Raw genomic sequence first — 18831 nt, forward strand, 5'->3', positions numbered from 1 at the left:
CTATGATTTTGAGCTAAATAGGAAATGTTTCTCACCATTTGCAGATTGTAATTACCTTATTGACAGAGTATGAGATTTTCATGCTACTGCCATTGACCTCTATAGAAAAAGTACTCATACTACATTAGAAAACTTTCCCTTTTCAGCAAAGTGGTGCTTTTGTAGAATAACCACCCCATTCCCTTTTTTCCAAAGTAATTGTGTTTAAAATTTAAATTCCTTAATCTTATTCATGTACAGAATTTCACACAGTACGTTTTATAAACTCTGCAGCAATGGAAAATATTTTCTGTGTTCTTTATTAAAGGTGTCTCAGGTCTTTGTAGACCAACCAAGTTGTCCAGTGAAACAAGAATTATTCTCTCATACCACAGAAATTCTTCTTACTACTTTCTTATTTCTTCTTACTCATTTCTTATTTCTCAGTGAAGATCTGAATCATATAATCTAAGCATGAAAAAGTAATTTTTAGGCCCCTCCAAAGCCTTTTGAATGGTACATAAAAGATAATCCACACTTTAAACAATGGCTCAAACTATATCTCTTCTGGCATATGCTGTGGAATCTGGGTGGATGATTTGTTTCTACTTTGCACTGAGATGATTATATGGCTCTTCTTCAGAAGAGCACTGTTTTTAAACCATTATAACCCCTTAACTGCTGTTCAGAGGTGTTATTTGTGACCACCATAAATTTGTGCCCAGAGGTGGAGTTCAGCCTGAAGCTTTGAAATACTGGTATCAAGGGGAACTCAGACAAGATATGCAATAATAGTAGGATGTCTGTCTTTTTAACTATGAAACAGTCTCTGGTTATTTGGTTGAGACATCAGAACAGAACAGGACTGCTCAGAAACCTTGAATACTGTTTTGAACCTACTCCCCAATGTTTTGGGGGTTTTTTTCTGCTGCTCAGCCTTTGTAAGAGTTTAAATGAACTCATTCTTAAGTTGAAATTCATAAGAAAATACCCAATAATTTTTTAATTTCCCAAAAATCTCTGGGGTTTCTTTTTGCTTCCTTTTAGGCAATCAGCATCAACGTCTGCAGCCATGTGTAATTCCAGAGCATCTTGTCACCAGACAAATGGGTCAAAATTATTGAAGCTTTCGTCACTGTAAGTACAAGCACAGATTCAAGAAAGTGCTTTAAGGTGCTTGCCACCTGCTTCTTCTTCTCTTATGTCTTCCCCACCACCTCAAACCTTGGGGGAAAAAGAAGTCACCAGAGGTTAAGCTACCAGCAACTATCATATTTCCATAAAGAAATAACTGAAAATATGGAGAACAATATTCACAGCATTTCATTAATTTCCTAAGAAGATACTCAGATACTCAGAAAGAATATCAACCTTTTTTCTTTTTTTAACATTTTTTTTCTTCCGGAAGTTTGTTCTAGTCAGAATGAGCTATGGTGTGAGGATCAGGAGATTTCAAGTGGTATTACCACTGATTTGCCGCATCATTTGGGAATGCTCTCTTTGTCCCCGCACAATTGTTTTTCTGATGGAAAGAGAGACCTAATGTTTATCAACTTGAAAAATGGGGGGTTGTGACAACTGCACACTGATTTAACCATAAGAAGTACTTCACTGCCTGAAGTACTATGGTTACAAGTTTTATGCATGATATTGTCATTATCCTTCTTTGTTACTGTTAAGGAATAAGTTTTACTTCACTGTTACCAATAAATGTATTTTCTAAAGCACGAGCAAAACACTTCTTACAAAAGTTGGCTTTAAAATGTGTACAGTGGTGCACATGAAATTACAAATAGCTAATCTTCTGAAAAAAAATTCTGTATTCTATTAAAAACAAATTCAATGACAACAAACAATTTGCATTTTCCTTAAAAGAAGCAATAATAAATATTTATAATTATGCAAACACTTACAAGAAAGATATTCTACTGTGTAGAGAAATAACAAGGAATTTCTGAATGTGTAAACTAAACTGATTTTAACTTTAAGAGCAGGAACCTTGATCACAGGGAATTTTTCAGATCTCACCTGAAAATTTAAATCCTTCATAAGGAGATATGAAGCAAGCCTTCCTACACATTTTTCAAGGTATAACTGTGATTTATTTATGTTATTGTATGTTCCCAACATGTCTTTGTCATACAACATTTTAAAACAAATAGACTGGATTTTTTTTCTCCAAGATATGAATTAGCCCATGACAACAATTTCATCAAGGTACTATTGTGACATGGTAGTTTTTCAAGAAATAGGAGAGACTGGACATTTGTATGGCAACGGGAATATCAAGAATTAGAAGAACAAGAAGCAGAAAAGCTTTAAGGATCACACTGAAGACATAAATGCTAATACTTAATTGCCTTAGCCAGTATGTGACTGATGCTTATGATTTTCTGTAGCATCTGCAGGAGTCACATGAGCGGACAGATTTAATACAGAATGAAAATACCTATGGTAAACAATCAGATTAATAAAACGCGTCAGGTCTGTCATGACAGTAAATATGTAAAGAATTTGAAATGCTGTTTACTCCTTTCTACACATTTAGTCTCGTCCCCCTATCCCCCCTAGCTGAATAGGACTACTTATATTCTTGGAAGGAAGCATGTATGTAAGCATACCTATGAAAAGTCTGAGTTTCTTTTACTGGAGAATGTAATCAAGTTGACAAGTCATGTGTCCCACTCTCTTTGAAGAAGCTGGTGGTGATGGGTGGAGGTATCTTGTTTTCTTCTTATAGGAGAGGAATAAAAGTAGGAAACAGGAAAAGGAATAGGAAACAGCACTAGATATCTGTAAGATCAATTTAGTAATTATGGGTTTAACCTGTCAAACACAGGTCATTTGGCCAATTCAGAAGGGTCTGTATTTACAAGACATCATCTCTGAACAAATATAGATAATGAAAATTTCAAGGCTGGGTCTCTCAGTGTGGTGCACAGGAGGTGCAAAAAAATCCCATTAGCTACTAACAGGATTTGTGCCCCTGTGTCTCACGCACCACTTTGAAAATTCACTCTCAGTCATCTGGAAGCAAGGTAATATGCCAGGCATTTGAAATTACATCATTAGAATACAGACAAGAAGCTTAATCAGCTATCATGTACAAAGTATTAGAAGCATAAAGAGTTGCTTATGGTTAAATATTTCATTTCAAGCTTGGATTTTTCCACTGGACCTACCTATATGTGAGTATTTAATCCAATAAATTAGTGGATCTTTATTAATTTGTAACACAGCTTTACAGTTAGTTGGAAATTGTTTCCAATCTCGAACCCACAAAGTTATATAAAGATCAAAGAATTCCAGGAAACTTTACTCATAAAATGTGAAGAGTTCAGTTATATAAAAAAAACCCCAAACACACAAATGCACATGCAAATTGTGCATTTACACATCCTATTCCAAGTGTGTGTTATGTTAATAGTAGTCCAGATAGGTCTCCATATTTTTAATTTTGTACAATTTCAGTCACATCATCAGATTTTTATTGTGATGGAAATTCTTTGGGTTCCTCTTAGAGGGTTTTGGATAAAGAAGTCAGTGAAGTACACAATTTGCACTATATTTTTTTCCTTATTTTCTGTCTCACATCAGGAAATTAAATTGGAACATGGCAAGCAGGTCCAGAGGGGTGTGATGGGTGGAGACCATCATACCACATTTAATCCATGAATCCATACCAATGACTGACTCAAGTCAAAACAATTCATGCCAGGTCTTCTACTTACATAAACTCCTACCAGGTCTTTTAGTCTAGAAAAATGTAAGTGGACAGCCAGGAGTACTAGCTTAATTAACTGTATCAAGGACACTAAATATCCTGACTATAAAACTGTGAAAGAAAACGACACCCAGAAGATTCCTTAGAGCACTTTTCTGTTTTCCAGTGGCAAGCTCTTTTCCCCAGTCTTATAAAAAATGTCACATAGTTGGTGAGCCACTCAAGAGATAAGTAGCTTCTAATCATGAAAAGATGTGTTTGAATTTATAATCATAATCCTTCATATGGTTGAGCATGAAGAGTTTATCGACATATCTTTTAGTGAGATGAAATAGTTTATTATAGTAAATGTTATAATTTCAAACAAGATCACTACATGCATGAAGTAGTAATGAGTAATACCTGAGGAAACCAAACATTTAAATGTGAAAGATACTGGTTTTGTATTGGAAGTTTGGTGAGGTTGTCCCTGGAGTTGTCACATACAATGCCAAAATCTTCTTGTTCATCACACTGGAAGTCTTTCTGATAGCATTGCACTGCCTTTCCTCCAAAACACCACCTGAAGTTGTGCTTAGCCTTTGGAAGAAAAACTGAAGCCATTATGAAAACCTTTACTGAACCCAGAAACATTTTTGCTGGTGAATTAGTTAAGTCCTGATATGTTTATATTAACGTGTTCTCCCTTTTTGCATAAATCTTGCCCTCAGAAGTCTAGCTCCGAATATTAGCAGCCACCTCCCCAGGCCAACTCTAGCCCTGCCAGGTTGTGTGGCTAGCTAAGCAATCCCTCCTTTTATGTGGAGATCAGAAAAAAAGGAAAATCTAATAACCTTCCAATGATTTATGTAGGAAGAAAAAAAGTATTCTGGAAGTTAGGCTTTTTAGATGGTAGGTAGATATTTTTCGGATTTCTTAAAATTTTAAGTAAAACCTAAATATTATCCCCAACCTCTCAATTTTTCTTAAAGTACCAACTGGGGCAGCTTAGCCAGACAGTTTGGGTGTGCAGGACATCACCACCTCTGATGCTTGAAGTAACCTCATGAAGTCAGTCCTAGCGAATTCAGGGGGGTTGGGATTATGCTGTGTCTCGGGGACCTGGCAAAAAAATGGCCCTGGCTGCTAACTTGGATGCTGTATCTATCTTTCTAGTATCTGGCTTCTTATGAGTTAGACAGAACCTAACAGTTAGGCATTTAAGGTCTCTAGACAATGCATAGGAGGACATAGAGTATTAGGACAGAACCCAAACCACCCCTGGAAGCTAAGCAGAGAAGATACAATATCAGATACATGTGCACACTGTGTAACGTGTGATGCTTGAAGTCTGACAGTTCAAAATTCTACGCAAAAGGATACGTCTTCAAATATTCCACTTATTCAAGGCTGTGGAGAGGTACCTCCACCCACCTTCCTGAAGGTAGGAAGATACCTGTTTTCATTCAAAAACTGACTTTTGCAATTGCAATGCAATATCAGGAGAAGGCAGGGCTGTTTTTAACTCTTCTTTCATGGTCTAGCCTTGTGGTTCATGCCCAAGTGAATGGAAGGCAGCCAGGCTTGATCCCCTTCTTCGCCTGAAGAAGAGACAGCCAGCAGTGCCCCTGTGTTATCAGGCTACATAGAGCTACTGCTGGGGAAGGGAGGAGAGCTACTGGAGGGGAACACACTCTTTCTTTTCTGTTCAATCTACTCCACAGAAAATAAGAATCATAGGGTCAGAAAGCACAAGGCCTGGGAACATGAGTCTAGCCCATGCTTCAAAGACAGTTCCTATATATTATGTGCCACGGATGGTAAAATGCATTAGTAATCCTGAAAGCAGTTGTCAGACTCAAGTTTTGACCTGCTGCGTGCTCTTGCAACTATGATACAGAGTCATGCCCCATCTTTGCAGTGCATTTGAATATTCTTATTATAAGACTAAATATGGCTATTCTTTTACATATCAAGGCCCCTTTACCGAGCTCTGGGTAGTGCAACCTTAGTTAAATGGAAACTGCCCTCAGTTGTTAGCCTTTCCAAAAAGTTTTGGAGACCACCTGAGGTATTTTAAGTGGGAATTATGCAGTCTGAATATTTCATATTACTAATTATCTCCCACAAATCCTTACCGTGTCCTCAGATATTTAGGTCTGTTGTAATTGCTCCACAGCAATTTACAGAAGGTGAGAGAGTGAGTTCACCTTGTTTCAAAATCCTTTCCCATCACAAATTACTCTTTCATTCTAATAGCAATTTAGACCATTGATGGATAAGTTTTCTTCCTTAACAGTTTGAAATAACCCAGTCATTACAGGTCAGGAGCTTATGCTGAATGTAACTGTGCATACATAATGATACAACTGGTAGACTCAAAACCAACAAATAAATGTACTTCATATAGAGTACAACAGTTCCTTCCCTTCCTTCTGAGTTGTGGACACAAAATTTGTTCCCCTGATATGTACTTAATTGTAGATTTTGGTGACAGAGACTCATCCAATTTAAACCCCTCTTTGTCTGCTCAGTATTTACAGAACACGGAATTCATAGTAAATGACCACATTTTTATTGTCTCATCAGTGGCTTCAATAATACTGTTTTGTGCTGTTCATAAGGAGTATGCAGAAGACATGGCACTTGTATTTGGATTCTAATTTGTGGACTGCTTGACAGTCTTCTTTTCCCATAATGTATTCATCGCAAGATATATTGGTTAGGCAATGAAGTATTTTTTAATTGCTAGCTTTAGAAATATTTAAGTACCCAATTATTTTTATCTAAGAGACTATTACGGAAAAAAAGGAAAAGTTAAAAATGGATAGGGCCATGGCTAGACAAGGATTATGAGTTGCACAGCAAGAGCACTGAGCCTTTGATGAAGTGTATAAATAATTAGTAATACACTTTAAGACATCTTTCTCTTGGTTCATAGCACCTGTGCTCATTTAATTCCAGCTGAAAATATGTCCATTCATTCACAGTGAAGGACAGATAAATTGGTGACCAAGTCAATGAGAAAAATGTTTTGTGTTGAAGCACCAAAGGCCAAATATTTTCTGCACATACACAGATCAGACACTCATTCAGAGATTAGGCACCGATTCAAATTTATCCTGCCCTAGCAAAAGATCAGAGGGACATGAGATAGACTTGGATGTGGCAGTCTAGTGCCTGTAAATGGGTCCATGGGCCCATGTGGGTACATGTAATAATTTTTAACATCTAGTTCTGAATATGTGAATGATGTTTAGTAACATGGACAGGAGATTAATAAAAACAAGTAACACTCCATAAATAGCCTGTCTCATTTTTGCAGTGATACCTTTCTCATATTCAAAGAAGCCTTCTGCAGAAATGACTGTTCCTCAGAGGACAATGCTGAACGCTTGTCTTTCCTTATACTCCGCTCTGAACATCTGCTACAGAGCTGTATAGACCTGACCTAATACTATGTCTTAATGTTCTTAAGTAGGTAAATACATCTTTCTACTTTCTTTCATGCCTACTTTCTTATCTTTCTTGTACTTGACAGTGTTCATATGAATGTCCTTACAAGATCCTTTGTAGTATTTCAGGATTTTTTTTGAAAAGGTGTAAATACAGCAGAGCAAGGAGATTGAAGAAGCTCGAAATGCTATGACTTCTTGGTAAGAAGATTCAGACAACATGTTTTTGAAGGAGATATGCACCAAATTGACTGTCAGGCAGCTATGTGGTAGAGTTTTATGAAGAGTCTCGCTTTTCCACACTGAGGGGAAGAAAAAAAATCCCTGAAATAATTATAATTTCCCTTTTAAATGTATGTAGAGAGGAAAAGCGCTGTACTACATTAGTGCAATTAGAAGGGAGATACAATGTTTTTCATAAGTGTCTGCTTCTGTGAGAACAACTATGATGTTTCTTTTCCTTTTCCTTTGCTGACCAAAAACCACTGAAAAAGTCATAATGGTAGTTGAATAAAGAAATATAGAAAGGAAGTTAATTTTTAGGAAAAATATCCTCAAATCTAACAATAGTTATAAACCTAGAAATTTTCTGATAGTAAATGCAGAAAAAACTATTTCTCTATTTAGTTATTTATGTTTCAGATTTCAGAAATATTTTATTATACACAAAACCAAGATTAAAACTACAGGGAGTTTTCCTTATTTGATTTTCCCTCCATTTTATTAGTATTTTTATTTATCCTGCAGGGAAAAAAAGAGAAGAAATTGGGGGAAAAAATGGCAAAAGCTTTTGAGACCCCCAAACCATGTATAATTGTTACTTTAACTTCTAAAAACAATACTAATGAATCTTCAACATTTTAATTTTGAGGTGAAAGAACATGTATAATTTTAAGAGGTTATGTTAATTAAGGCTGTCAGCTGTCTTTAGTTTGGTTTGCTTTTACAAATAAGGAAGACTTGACATATTCAGCGGTTAAGGTAGACTATATTAGGGCTCAAGTTACAGGACCAAACTGTATCACCTTACCACTGGCCGAAGTTCAGGGCAATGCCCGAAGTGGTAAGCATTTGGCCCTTGAAGGTAGTGTGGTATGTGATGTGACTCCATCTTTTCCTTTGAGGGACCAGAAACTCTTTGATAAACCTCTCAAGGCATTTTTTGTTAGTGATAAGCCTGGCACTGCTGGCTTTTCCATTCCACTGCTCCATACGGCCAGAGCCGTCCTGCTGGGTACCTGTGTCTGGATGCCCACAGCCTCTCTTGCCCAGTGACCTTGCACACTGGAGCCCAGCAGCGTGACGACACATAGCCTGCCCGCCAGGGCTGCCGGCCACGCAGAGTGACAAGGTGTCAATGCAACCATGAGAGAGAGGTGACACCCCATTGACCCCAGCACTCAGAGGAACTCAGTGCTGGATGTGGTCCATGGTTGCAGCATACCGACTTGGCCTTTCCCTTCTGCATGTGCTTACCAAGCAACCTTCATGCTCAATGTGTGTTGCTCAAGCCAACAGGTACAACTGGACAGTTTTCTATGGTCCACACAAAACCTTCAAGGCTGAGAGGTGATAACCTTGCAACAGTCACCAAACTCAAGAGAGAAGCAGGAGTTTGCACCAGACTCACTATCTGTAGTCTCCTCAACAGGAGAAATGCAATTGTAACCTCTTCTTGGCTGCATCTCCGCACACAACTGCTACTCTTTCCTCCATCGTATGGCATGTTGTAATATGGATTTGCAGTGAGATTTCTGGGGTTTTTTTTGCTGGATTTCATTGAGCAGAAAATACTTCACAACTATTTAAAGGATTATCTTTTATGGAAACTATATACTTCTATGTTTGTTTCCATTTGAACATTAACATACTTATTAGTGCTTTCCATCTGAGGTCTCCAGAGATTTTGACTATACCTAATTAATAAGTTCTTATGAGACCTGTGTAGCAGTCCTGAGTCCAGCTCACCAAATTCATTGTGAAATGTTTCTGCAGTTGGGCCTCTGTGGCCCAGAGCTGGGTCACAACTTCCAAGAAATATCATTGTAACATGTCAGCTCTTTAGTGGCTCCAAATTTTCCTGTGATTTATAAATCACTAGAATGCAGTCTGAGAAACTAAGTATAAATGTAGGATAATGATTGAGACAATGTACAGAGAAGCTATGGATGCTAGGTGTTGATCTGAAAGTCCTGCAACATTGCATATTTCAGTGAATGAGCTAGCTGCTTTCAGGACCTGAGCTATACTTCATCCAGATCAGGGGCAGCAAAGAGTAATGTTGATGGTCCTTACTCAGATGGCAGAGTCTGAGGGCAACATAATCAATGAAAGATGGGGAACCGGTACGGTTCAGGCAGTGGAATTCTGGTAAGGGAAGAAGATTAAGAGACTGATGGGTGCTACAGTCCTTTAAAAGTCACAAAGTCTGAGACATCTGGGGAGAGAAGAGCCGACAATGTCTTTATGTTAAATGTAAGACTGATTGAATGTGATCTTTCAGTTGACTGAAAGTTTGAAAAAAGACATAGCACCCAGTAGAGAGGTCTTAGAATTACAGGAAGACACCATCCACTTAACAAGAATAATAAAATATTATAAGAAAAATTATAGTTATCATCTATGAACTTATGTTTTAAGAGTTTCTGAGTTTATAACCATCTCAGGAGATCTTGGTCACAGAAAGCTGCAGAGTCCAGAAAGCTCTCTAACAGGAAGCAGGACTGGAAATCAGATGTAGAGAGTGGAGGTCTGTTTCTCAGCATGATGATTCAAAGGGAGCTTCTGGCTGTGCTATAGTAAGTTAAAGTGGAGCTGGCTTGTGGCTCCTCCAGAATGTCACTCTGAGAAACATACATCAAATGCCAACATCTAATTCAAAATCCTATTCCTATGCCTTCTTGACCCAAGAAAATTTTCTGTTCTGAATTGTTCATTTAGGGCTGTTTTTTAGCAGTGAGCTTTGGGAGATACTTTCATTAAACAATAGATTTTGTACTTAACTAAAATAAGGATATATTTTTACACATTCAGTTGAAGATAACCCTTAATGTATTCTAGTGCCCTGAACACATTGTTAAGTTGAACTTACAGAAGATTTGAATTTTAAAGGGAAAAATGCTATATATCCTGATTATTCATGAACCAATAAGGTCAGACACAGCTTTACCATATGTAGAGTTTAAAATACCTCAAGTATATAAGGCAGTTGGGATCTGATCGATCCCAAAGGTAACAAATAAGGGCACAGTTGTTAAACAAGTACAGCACCTCTTTAAATTTCTTATATTTTTCTAAATTATCATTTTGGGGAATTTTACACTGTAGGACAAGAAAAGTGGCCTTTACTTGCTGTTACCAACATGCCATTTGTTGCTTGTATAGCCCCAGAAACAGCTAAAAGATCTGTGTTAAAGAAATTTAGGTACTTTACATTATATACTCATGCAGGTTTCTTTCAAAGTATTTGAAGGGAAAAATGAAAAAAATAGCCCAACAAAAACTGTCAAGATGCATTTTATCAGTTATGTACACTAAGACTATTTGCTACCTCTGGCAAATTTAAAAAGACAACATCTGAAAGGCAAGTAGTGGAAAATTCCTATTAAAACTTACTCTTAAACAATGATGATTGCATGGATCATACATGACAAAGGAAGATTTTTTCTTGAATTTAATTTGTTATATTTTACCTTTGTAATAAGTAATCTGCTCATTCATACCTCAGGTGAAAACAGTGTTAGTCCTCTATAAGAAAAAAATACATTTCGGTTTGGATTTTAATATTAGCACTTTTAGCTGATTTTTTTTTCTTTGGAAATATATTTTTATTGCATAAGATAATATATTAAGTGGCATAAAATCCCCCCTTGGTTTCTATTTAAAATATTTACAATACTCCATAAATATGTCAGTTTCTTTATAAGTGTTTAGTATTGAATAAATAGCTAGGTACATAATTAAGATCTCAAGGTCCCTTTTTAAGCTCGAGTATAACAGCCAATGAGAAGTGACGTGGCTGCTTTGGGATGAGCAAAGCTTTTAAATGTTACCCTTCAACCCACGCAGCAGTCTTCCTTTCTTCACAAAACTATGTTCTTGTCTATAATTTTAAGGGCCTTTGTAAATGGTGTAAGCAGCAGGACCTTTGGTTCAGCAGCAGTGATTTTTCCAGTTAAATGTGTAATTCACCAAACGGAAGGACAGACACCTTGGAGACATCATTATTCTTCACCTATCTGTCAGAAACTACAGAGGATCTAGCTGGTTCAGTTGCAGTCCTTTTATCTTCAGTCTGATTTCCACATTTTTTTTCAAATAGATCCACAATGTATTCATCACACCATGAGCAAGAATTTCAGTCCTAGCATCACCAGTCATATAAATTCTGAGTTGAGTAAACTAATTTCCCCTGATTTCAGTCATGTGAAGCAGTGGGTGGAAAGGTCACTCTCATTAGTGGGGAGATATGCTGCTGTCCTGGTGGCCAGCTGGCTTTGCACCCTTTTAGTTATTGATCTAGGAACATATAGGAGCAGGCAATGGCCGCAGGGCAAACCTCAGCTCTCTATTCTTGAAGCTCTCCTAGGAAAGCTACCAAAGGTTTCCTTCTACATTCTGGATCTCTGCTATGGGTAATTAAGGTTAGGCAGGTGAAATAACTAAAAGCAAAACATTCAGATTACTAATGCCTCCTGGAAAAAAGCTTTCAGGAGAACAAATCCAGGGAAAATTTTCTTGGCATAGCAGAACCCTGTCAGGTCAAAGTGACTCAATATTTAGTTTTCAGAAAGCAAAATCTTTCTGCAACCAAAGCCAATGAAAATATTTAATATCCATAATTTTCTTCTGTAGTCCCTGTTTCTGACCTTGAGTGGATGACTCAGAGCCAATGTGGGATAGGGACCATAATCCCAATGAAACTGCAGAGGCAGTCAAGTCAACACCATTTCTTCTGGAGGGGTCATCCTACTCCCTGGGATCTTGCCAGTGAAAATGATTGAGGTAAATCAGAAAATGAAATTGAGGAACATCTTCAGCATCGAAAATAAAATCAGTTAATGACAGAAGCAAATGGTAAAATATTATCAATTGTGAAAACAGAGATGCACACTAATAGTGTAGGGGTTTTTTTAAAGCGGTATAAATATGTGTTTCAGAAACGGGTCTGGGTTGTTAGGCTATCTAAAACACACGATCAGTATAGAGTGTGAGTGAGAGGAGAGAGAGGGAGAGGGAAAGCAGGTGATACTGCTTTTCAGGGAATATTTAAGTAATTATTGAGTTAGTTTTCTCAGATCACCTGGCCAGACAGCCTGAATACTACATCCTAGTCTGGACACCCAGATTCAACTGCTTTCTCCTATTAGGTTGAAGAAAGATGACTGATGCTCTCCCAAGGGAAGGGAAGGAAAAAAAGGCAGCTGGTTGGGAAACTCTATCCTTCCTGTGTAAGTCTCTCACAGCCTGCCTATTCCCTACTCCTGCTGACTGTCGGAGTTCACAGTACAATGCAGAAAGGAGACCCTAGCAGGAGAAACAGTGAAGTTTCCCTCCCAGGTAGCACATGGGTGTATGTGTAACAAGCAGCCACAGGCAGCCATCCTCCATGGCCAGTCTGGGGCAGGCAGTCTTGTTTTAAGGCACTCTTGGAAACAAATGTCCTGCTCTCAATCCAGACTCTCAGGTTAGGCCTCTCTGTGACAAAATGCAGTGTCAAATGGTCTGTGCTCATTATACACTCTGATGGCAAGAGCCATTTAAAATTAAAATGAAATAATATAGCAAGTGTCCCAACATTCAAAATATTCTGTTGGATTCAATTCCACTCTAATTTGGGTAAAAGCACCATCAGCAGGAAGTCAGGTACACACACAAGAAGTAGAAGCAACAGCAGTGTGGGTGTTAACCTGTGACTCCTTGCTCCCACAGGATGCCGGGCCGTACTCACCATGTTATCAGGTGAAGAAATCAGTTTATTCCTCTTCCTTTGCTGATGGAGGAATAAGCGCTTGCTACTTATCTTGGCTGTATACAGGACCAAACTGAAAGCCAAACAGAAAGAAGCCATTGAATGCAAAGTCTTAAAAACACTTCAGTTAGTCTCTGAAAAAAATTACTTGCATTTATTCTGATAGGAATACTTTTAATTTTTTCTATTTTTTGAGGAATACTTTATTTTTTTTTAATCCTTTTTTTCTGTCACTTATTCCTTCCTATTCTAATCTTTTATTTTCCACATGGTTTATAATTGTGATAGGCCAGCTTATGGTGAGATAGTTCAAAATAGATAAGTCATTTTTTTTCTTGAAGTTTTCCTTTCATTTATTATTGAGCCAAACAGTGATTTGCACAGGAGCTTTCCAAAATAGGTGCCTTTTGCTGATTAACACTTTATTCTGCTGTCATACGGTGGTGAGGTTGCATGTTATAATGCAGAATTTCCACTCGTTCATTTCTGGTCTGTGTTTGACAAAAAAGTCGTTTTTCCTACAGGGAAACTTTAAAATATATAAAAGTTTGTTTCACTGAGAACTGACGATTGCTTTTAAAAGTATTTTTTAAAGTAGCTATTCTTTTTAAAGAGAAACCAATGTCAGAGTTCTGTGAATGAAAGAATGAGCTCTCCAAAATGATTGATGGTACTGTCTTGCTTCTCTTGATTGATTAGTGCTTTGGTTCTGAAACTTTGGCCCACAGACCCTCTGTGTCCTGCAGAGGGCTTGCTACTAGCATCTTTAGAGAGGAGACAGATTCCATGACGATCGTTTCTCTGCTTGATTCCTGCTGTTAAATCATCTTAAAAGCAGTTACAAATTCATGAAACATTCTACTAATCAGACTTCTTCTAGGAAAATAAATCTAAGTGGGAAGATTATTTTTGCTTCTGAAGTTGTTCCCCTTTTAATATAAATAAATAATAATTAATGACTTATTTATAAAGCCCCATTGGCATGATTGAGGTGCTTGGGGTACTATACAACATCATCAAAACAGAATCAAAACAAAGTGAACAAAAGTTCACCCTCATTAGAGTTGAGCCAAACACAAGAAAAACTGCGGACAAGAAAACAGGTTCTGCTTCTCTAATCATGCAGTCTTGACATTTATATTTTTAAAATGATGCTGGGGTTTGAAATACATCAGCATAAGCCTCAATTCATGTATAAATAAGCATGAAGTCCCTTTGTTCTTCCATAAACTTATTTTCATTTCACATATTCTCATATGTTTTCCTAGCTCACCTATTTCAGACATTAAACATAAACTGCCAAACCTGTAAGGTATTCCGCACTGCCAAGGCTCTGCGTGGTGCCCCATACAGCCTTCCCCAAATAAATTGGCAGAAAAACAGATGTTCCAGGAGTTGTGCTGTAACTGTTTCAACTGTGACCCACTATGTACTAGGGGAGGTTATAAAGCAAGGAATTGGGCCTTTTCCACCCTTGCAAATGAGGCCTGTGGGGCAAAGTTCCTTACTTGCCAGCTCTTTGGGCAGGGGAAAATCATATTGGTATAAAGATCACTTTTACAGATAGCTGCTACCATATGAATTTCAATACAATCTGTCCCAAACCTAGGAAAAAAGACCTATACATTAACACATAGCCATGTATGTATTTAATCACTGGAATGCACTTACAGGAGTAATTTTTAAAGTTCCATCTGATTCGTACTGCAGGTAAATATCAGTTATTTTCTGCTGCAGTATCACCAGGTACCAATTCCACAATACAGACTTTTAAATACATAAGCTGGCTGTACAAAACAAGCGAATTTCCACTCCCTTTCCATCAGGCACCAGCCAAACTGTCACTCTTTATAAATAGGTTAAATAGGTTATGGGAGATAAATACAGGAGGAAAAATAAAGGGAAAATATATAGTGAATGTTAGGCTGTCATTAGCAGCAGCTGTTTCTGATAAGGCTCACTCAGCTCTTCAACTATTGAAACAGGGAAAACAGATTAAAGTTGTTGCTTTGATGCTTTAATACAGTATCTACTTAATTTGAGATTACATAGTTCATGAGGCATAAATCCCCAAATATTTTTGTAAAATCCTTTAACAGCCTTCAAAAATATCACAGTGTAATTTGTAGAATTCACTCTCATGAGTCTGGTTTTAGAAATACACCAATGCATAGATGATTTGACAGAGCAAAGAGCTGACCCTCATTTTGGATTTGTATCTCAAGGTGCAACATTTGCTCTAAGCAATATGTTTCAAGGAAGCCCGGCTGGAACTAAGGACAAATATTAATGGTGGAAGTTCAAAGGCATGGGTAGGAGCAGCAAGGTTGGGTAGGTGCATGCTCCGCTAATGTGCAGTGAGACTGATGGGGGGATGTGTGCTCCTCTTCCTCTGTACTTTGAAAACATCTATCCCAACATATCATCTGACTTATTAAACAATGCTTTACTCAGAGGAGTCCGCATCAGATTGGACTTGAATATAGAGGCCAGATCCAGTGTCCATTAAAATCCCATGAAAAGGCACTGCAGAAGAATTTTGATGTTTACACTGTGGTCATCACTGTTACAATACAGGTATCACAATTAGTCCCAGTCACATAAATGCCAGGAGACCCAGACCTGAGGTATGAGAGCACCATTTTCCTGATCCACCTTCCTGAATTCCATTTTGTTTCCAAGAAAAGTGATGCTGAGCATTTCACAGCATTCACCCTTTTGAAAAAAATTAAAGCCACGTCTTTCACTATGCTTTGTGGCTGGCATTGCTAAGGTATAGTCTGACCTCTGATGCCTGGGAATGCTGTAGTTCTGGCCTGTATCTGAGAACATTTAGCTGTATGGGAGGAAAATAGGAAGAATTCTCTTGAATTACCTATTAGTTTCTATAACTGCTTCCCAAAAACAGTAAAAGAAAATGTAATATCAGCAGATTTCACATGTAAGTAAAAAACCACCAAGTGGGAAAAGTTAGTCAACAACAGCCTAAAACTTATGGTCAAATATTTCTTTCTCCTAAAATCTGTTTTGCCACCCTTTATTGCAAATAATTTTCTCCAGAAACAACAACAACAACAAAAAAAGCAGCTGTTTACTTTTTTGTAATTTATTACGATACCAACATGACAGGAAACATTACAAGCTCAATTCCTAATCACCTTTTTTTTTTTTCCTCTGGCTGTCTTTTATCTTTCAGAACCCCTTGCCTGAGTAAAAATTGTTTGTCATTAACCTCTGACAGCTTTGAAAATTGTCTTTGGAGTAACACAAAACAAAGCAATTTGCTATGTCCAATTGTCTAGCATGAGTTCAAATCTAGGAAGTAGCAGTCAATGTCTGTAGTTTACATAGACTATATTTAAACAAAGATCTAGGGGGATCTATACATCGTACTGTACAATCTTCAACTCTTTCTTGTGTGAAATGAGTTTATGCAAGTCTGGTTCATTGCACAAGGCTATTCAGTTTTGTTAGTCCCTTGAATTAGTTTCTAGGTCAGCAAAGCAATAAGAACATTTGGAAAAAAAAAAAAAAACAAATAAAAAACCAACCCTAAACCCTAAAAAACTACATCCTTGTTATTCAAGTCTTCCTGCTCACACACTTCTAGTTAAACACCTCCTTTGAAGAACAGAAATGGGATTCTGAAAGTTAAATACATGAAAAAGAGGAAACAAGGCTAATGATTGTTTTGCCCAGTGGAAAACTCTCCAAGTTGTATTATTTCAGCTCCTATAAATATCCAAATAGGATTTTCATGCTGCATTGGAAAATTCCACAGCAGCGACTCACAGTCTATTTTATACGTAATTCACACCCCCCCCACCCTCCTCTTTCTTTTATGCCTGGTCATTTCTTGTGTACAAACATGATACACAGTTTACCAAAACATTTGGTAATTGTCCGAGAGAATCAAACAGTTATAAAACCTGCATCATGACAAAGCTCAGGGCAATACTGAATTTTGCGCTGCTCATGACCATTTTTAATACTGCCTGTATATGTGTAAGTCACAGACAGCCAACACGATGTACCAGACAAATGTAAAGCCTTTTTTTTCTTTCCACTGTATTATTGAAATCAGTGGAGCATAAGGATAAGCAAAAACAGAGAAAAAAGATAAGTCCTTCCCATTTCCATAGCAGCATCAGGCTACAGTTTTTTGTTTATTTTTAAAAAATGACATAAGTCTGTCTGGCTACTTTGTTTATAAGTGCATTTCTGTGCTTTTCTATGTTTAATACAATTTAGGAAAATGCAGAGAGATTACTTCAGCCTTCAACTTGAAGCACTAAAAGAATAAGCCCCTGGCCCCAACAAGGTACCACAAAGAGACAAAACCTGGGAGATGGTCTCCCTGTGGGCTGCCTTGGCACAGTCACCTGCATCTTCACCTTCATCCATAAACCCTCCCCCCATTTCACCAGGCAGACACCTACCATTAATGAACAGACAACAGCAGACACAGGGTTACACCTGAAACTCCTGTCTCCCCTTCAAAGTTAAATCATTTCCATCTAGCTGGGACACAGGCCTTTCGGTTGTCTTCTGAGGCCAGACATCAAACTAGGCAGAACAGATGTTTTTAAAACAGAACTTCCTGGAGCATAATGATACCTGTCTTTTGGAATGTAGGCCAGGGCTAGGGTATTTCCTAAGGAAGAGGAGATTCAAAGTCTGCAGCTCCCACTGTAGGATGAATCCATCCTTTTTAATAGTTGAGTATTGAATATCTCAGCTACCTTGCTGTTAAGAGTTTGCAAGTTGTTTCTAGCTGATGCTGAACCGAAGGCTATCATTGCTTCAAAAGAGGTGCTAGGCACCAGCTTGGATTCGGTTGCTTTCGGGTAATCTTTGTCTCCTAAGGTGGAATCCTCCACAAAGGATTTGTAAGATGTTGAGGATTAAAACCATTGAGGATTCAAACAGATCAGTGCTAAAATTGAACCCATTTTAAAAGGAGTCCTTACCCATCCTACTTCCAGCATGCAGCAAATTATAAAATTAAGGTGTGCTGTTTAGCATTCCTGTGCCTCTGTTTCCCTACAGAGGATGGCAGCCAAAATCTTCAGCCACTGCGGTACAGCACAGATTGTGCAGGCTTTCCTTGCCATACCTCAGGGGAACTTCTCAAGGTGACTGCCCTCATCCATACAGCCAGGGTTTTCACAATCAAGCTCCCGCAAAGAAAGCCAACATATTACTGTCAGTGCAATATATTAAAATGCTGATGCTGCAGAAAGAAATAAGGGTAGAAGGTTCTGGATTCATGGACTCATTCAAAAGCAATATAAAATAAGTAGGGAAAATGACTATGTGGTACTGAAGCACAGTGGTGCCCATACTGAGAAAAGAGAGAGACTGTTTCTTTGTACTGATTTAGAGGGAGGCTGCCAAGGCACATCCAGTAAATTACTATTGTTCAGAGCCATCTGAACAAGGATCTCTAAAAGCTGAGTTTGATATACAGGAGAAACACTCAACTGATTGTTATGTAATAATAATTGACTGCAGAGGAATGGACTTTCTATGGAAGCTGGGACAGTATTTTGAGTCAGGGAAAGCTTTTTACGCTGTGCAGCGAAGCCTAGGGCTTTACACTATTAGAATTTACTTTTCCAGATGGCTCAGAATGCTGCCTGTCCTTGCAGCCTGTTCTGGGGGCAGGCGATGGGCCGTGGTGCTGCAGAGACACACAACAACTCCAAAGTTTCATAAGAAAC

The 18831-nt window shown here is 37.9% G+C and overlaps 1 long non-coding RNA gene across 1 annotated transcript in view; it reads left to right on the forward strand.

Annotated features, from left to right (window-relative positions):
* LOC115340297 overlaps positions 1-18831 on the forward strand; it is a 254243-nt gene that overhangs the window by 217243 nt on the left and 18169 nt on the right. The window contains exon 5 of the long non-coding RNA XR_003923006.1: positions 1027-1116. This is a non-coding gene — a long non-coding RNA (uncharacterized LOC115340297). The remainder of the gene's footprint in view (positions 1-1026; positions 1117-18831) is intronic.

This window comes from Aquila chrysaetos, chromosome 4 (assembly GCF_900496995.4).
Source record: "Aquila chrysaetos chrysaetos chromosome 4, bAquChr1.4, whole genome shotgun sequence".
NCBI lineage: Eukaryota > Metazoa > Chordata > Aves > Accipitriformes > Accipitridae > Aquila > Aquila chrysaetos.